This window comes from Phycodurus eques, chromosome 16, assembly GCF_024500275.1.
Source record: "Phycodurus eques isolate BA_2022a chromosome 16, UOR_Pequ_1.1, whole genome shotgun sequence".
Taxonomy (NCBI): Eukaryota; Metazoa; Chordata; class Actinopteri; order Syngnathiformes; family Syngnathidae; genus Phycodurus; species Phycodurus eques.
The window spans coordinates 1,680,795-1,685,993 of NC_084540.1; positions in this window are offsets into that span (position 1 = coordinate 1,680,795).

Sequence of the window (5,199 nt, forward strand, 5' to 3'; positions counted from 1 at the left end):
CCCTGCTGTACAGGAGAAGAAGCGATGGCCTCTTTCTTCGTGGTGTCAAATCTCTGCCATGGCAACTGTTCAGTGTGAGAACTTTGGGAAAAACAGTATCAACTTGCCTATTTATTTATTTTATTATTATTATTTTTTTAACATTATGTCCGATAAATGCCGTTTGACCTCCAGGAACGTATTGGTGAAGCTTAAGCACTTAAATATAAAAAAATTGAGGGCTGGATTGTGGCGGCACGGTTGACGATTGGTTAGCATATCTGCCTTACAGTTCTGAAAACCGGGGTTCAAATCCCGGCCCCGCCGGTGTGGCGTTTGCATGTTCTCTCCGTGCCTGCGTGGGTTTTCCTCTGGGTACTCCCGCATCCCAAAAACAGGTTCAGTGTGTACCCCACTTCTCGCCCGAAGATAACTGGGATAGCTCCAGCACGCCCGTGACCCTTGTGAGGATCAAGTGGTACAGAAAATGGATGGATGGATGGAAGGACATTTATTGTTTTTAGCAAATAATCATGAACTCAGAATTGGATGTCTGCAACACGTTCCCAAAAATCTGGGACAGGTAGCAAAAAAGACTAGATGTCAAATTGTGTTACAAGTGTAGCAGGCTTTCGCTGGACGTAAAATGTTGTTGCTGTCTGCATCTGACCCACAGGCCTTTGAGTTTGACACGTGATGTACAGTATTAATTCTTTGAAGAATATTTGATTTCAGATATCTGTAATTACTGAATAAGCCTTCTGGGCTATTTTACTCTAATAAATGCATAAACATAGGAAACAACAACCGTGTTCATTTTTGATCACATTCAACAGAATACCAAGGAGATTGTCGAGATGCTGTTTCCCAACCTTTATTAAGCGAAGACACCTATTTTCCATTAAAAAAAAAAAAAAAAAACTTCACGTCACACGACCACATAAAAACCACATCTCAATTTAAAGGTGAGGGTCTCAATAACAAATGAGAAATCTGGGCCTGTTAAATTGAACACAAAGCTGACCTACAGGAAGCTGCGACGGTATTCTGTTGTATGAATAACAATAGGTAGATCTCCTGTACAGGTTTATTGTACTTACAGCTATCTAATGGAAGAACATTTAATTGTTTTGCCTGTCACTATATATCCTGGTATAGGAAGATTAACAATGATATATTTGTAATTAATACATTTTTGACAATTTCGACAGCAAGTCTTGCATGACGGTGTATAATTTTACACTCGTGTTGCATACATAAACTTAAAAACGCATTCATTACATTAATGAATAAGCACCAGCTCAACTGGCCACTAATCTCTATCACTATTCTATTGTTTCTAAATAAATTCACAATCAACGAACTTATAGAGAAATGTTTACACTTTGGTACCACACGTCACATTATTTCCTTACAAACATTAGTTAATTAAATTAGTGAAAACTCCATTGTGCCTTAAAAGAAATGTCATGTTTTGGTTTTTTTTTTTGCTTCTCCCAGACAAAATGTTCTTGATTTAATTGAACCAATAATATTTGCTGTTCCTGAAAAAAAAAAAAAAAGCCAAACGTCGTATTCCAGTGTCATTTTTATTGATCATCACTCTCTACGATAACTTCAAGTATTTGTCAAAACAAGAAAAACAAGTAAGCTAAAACACATTTTCAAACAGAGCATCATATTGAATCAATACCAGCAAACCAGGCTAATCGCTAAAGGGCCGAGAGAGGCGACCGGCCGCAGGAGGCGATCCATTGGGGGCCGGGAAAGCGAAAAAACTTCCACGATGTTCCTTGGTGAGTCGCTTTGCCTTCTGTCAACAAACTAACACGAACCAGCTAAAAATACACTTAATTACTTCAAAAGGTACACAGCCGCAGACATGTTTGGGAGCATAATTAAATTGTGGCCACAAAATATAAAATGCACACAAAATGCTCATTTGTGGCCACAATTTAGTATTTTGTGGTCATAAATTAGCATTCTTTTTTGCAACAATTGTCAAGGGGGGGGGGGGGGGGGGGGGGATTTGTACCAGAATTACCACATTACTGCTAACCTTTTATTGGTCAGTGACTGTGTTTTTTTCTATGTCTTTATGTCTCCAAAGCATTCTCTGTCAATTGACTGTCTGTTGTCATACTAGAGCGGCTCCAACTACTGGAGACAAATTCCTTGTGCGTTTTTGACAGACTTGGCAAATAAAGATGATTCTGATTCTGTGTGCATGGTCAATGGATGAGCTATAATGTGATTAATAATATTGAGGTGCGTGACATGTGGTTACCCGGACGTCCAAGCTGCTCAGGGGAAGCAGAGTGAACACGCAAATATGTATAACTATTTTTAGTATTTCGTGGTCACAAATTAGTATTTCATGCGAGCATTATATTTTTTGTGCCACAAAATTAGTACAGTGGAACTTGAATTTAGAAACAACAGACTTCGAATTTAATGGACAGAAAATAGTGTCGGGTTGGAACTCAAAATGCCCCTTTTCATCGAACAAAGTCTATTAGTTCCAGAATTGGCTGCTGTTTAGTCATTTTTTGTGTGCAAATTATACATTTTTTGTGGGCCAAGTTTAGTATTTATCGGTCACAAATTAATATTTTGTGCACATGTGTTTTGTGGTCATAATAGAGCATATAGTGGCCAAAATGTTGTATTTTTTGTGCACGTTATGCCAATATTGTGGGCACAAATAAGTTTACTGTGGCCAAATGTTTGCATTTCATGGCCACAAGTTAGTATATTCAGGCCACATTTTTGTATTTCACACACATATTTCGTGGCCACAAATTAGCATTTTGAGCGCATGTTATATAATGACAGAAACTAATGTGAGACTACAGACTTTTGTTACAGAGAATGTGTGAAATTCTAGGGATAGGATTAAATAAGTTTTATCTGTTTTAAATGATTTATATTCAGTTCATCTAATGTTTCGTTTGTTTTGTTTTTTTTTCCTCAATCAGCATGTTCACTAAACTTACTACACACTATTTTGTGGTCACAATTCATTTAATGCACAAGTTTGGCCACAATTCTTTTTTTTCTCCCGGTATTGTATTGGGCTCTGAAAAAAGGAGCTACTATCCACCATTTTATTTTTTAAACATAACCTGACACTTTCACTTCATTTGGAATGGCAGCAATATTCTCACACTTTTATGCACACGGTTCCTAATAAGTGGACTTTGTGGCCAGGGAGGGGGAAAAAGTGATTCCAGTGGTTCAAATTCACCAAAAGAGGGAAGAGAAAAGAGAAAACATTTGTGATGACGTTCATTAACCTTCTGCTCGTGTCCACTCGCTTCAAAGTTCAAGCAAGTCAGCGAGTGCACAATAAACGTGCACGTGAACGCATCACACAAAGGTCACACGTTCGCCAGGGGGGGACGGGGTTGGACTAAAGAAAACAGGAAGGGAGTGACGGGAAGGTGACACGTTGGCACTGGTTCAGCGGGTGGTCAAACTTCCTGAGATCCCAGAAGATTCCTGGCAAAGGTTCCTGCAGTGGTGAAGGAACCAAGGAAGCAGCGACTTATGGGCGTCCTCAAACACACCGCCGAGGACCCGTCCTACCGTTTGCGGTTCTTTTAAAGCAAAAGCTTGCCGAAAAACTTCCTTAATCGTGTCTTTCTAAGCCGCTTAAGTCTACGTGGGAAAGCAAACGGAACGTTCCAGAACTTTCCGGGAAGGTCGCAAAACTCTCGTCTGACATCACTACAGGAATAAGAACCATGCTGGCATTTACTTGCATATGTAAAGCTATTTGAGCATTTATTACATACACTTGATATCCAGCTTAAGGTCCATGTACTAGTACGCTCGTTGTCCAACTAGGAAGAGCTAGGTGAATGAATTTATCCAGATAAGGAAAATAACTTCTTTGCAATGCAAACCTGGCAGCAGACAGAGTAAAACAAAGACTAAAAGAAAAAGAAAAAAAACTTAATTCATACTACTCATTTTTTAATTAAAAAAATAAAAATAAATAAAAACTCGTGGGGCGGCACGGTGTGGCCTCGCCTGTGTGGAGTTAGCATGTTCTCCCGTGCCTGCGTGGGTTTTCTCCGGGCACTCCGGTTTCCTCCCACAGCTCAAAAACATGCATGGTAGGTTAACTGAGGTCTCTAAATTGCCCGTAGGTGTGAATGTGAGCGCGAATGGTTGTTTTGTTTGTATGTGCCCTGCGATTGGCTGGCAACCAGTTCAGGGTGTACCCCGCCTCCTGCCCGATGACAGCTGGGATAGGCTCCAGCATGCCCGCGACCCTAGTGAGGCGAAGCGGCTCAGAAAATGGATGGCTGGACACACACACGGACACACACACGGACACACACACACTGAAGACCGCAATACTGCCGCCTAGCGGATGGCGGGAGGACATTCCCACATTTTTTTTCAAGTTGAAACTGTTACATGTCTCAAAAATAACTGCGCGTGCCCACTGATCCACAAACGCACCAACCATTCACAAAATTGAATATTTACAAATAAGTCATGATAAATGCACACATTAAAAAACATTTGAAAAACTGTGAATTTCGGATATACTTGTGGATTTGAAAAACGTGTGAATCGCAGATGTTTGTGGATTTAAAAAATGTAAATCATTTTGAGACATCTCTCCCCATACACTTATTGGTTATGGTGAGAAGCAGAAAATGTTTCTGTAAAAGCAACATCATGCTCATGCGCTTATGTAGCACGAACGGAACACGATAATCCACCTGTGTTGTTGTTGGCACGGTGAACGACTGGTTAGCACATCTGCCTCACAGTTCCGAGGACTGGGGTTCAAATCCCAGCCCCGCCTGTGTGGAGTTTGCATGTTCTCCCTGTGCCTGCGTGGGTTTTCTCCGGGCAGTGCGGTTTCCTCCCACATTCCAAAAACATACATGGTAGGTTAATTGAAGTCTCTAAATTGCCCTTAGGTGTGAATGTTTGTTTGTTTCTATGTGCCCTGCGATTGGCTGGCAACCAGTTCAGGGTGCAACCCGCCCCTCACGCGAAGATAGCTGACATAGGCTACAGCACGCCCGCGACCCTAATGAGGATAAGCGGTACAGAAAATGGATGGATGTATTTTGTTGTTGGCGGTGCTTGAACTGGGACAATCATGTCATTATCTCAGGAAAGATGGATAGTGGATTGAACGGAGTCAGCGCTCCCTTTAGTAAACAAACGCGCAAGGACAGCATTTCGCAAAAC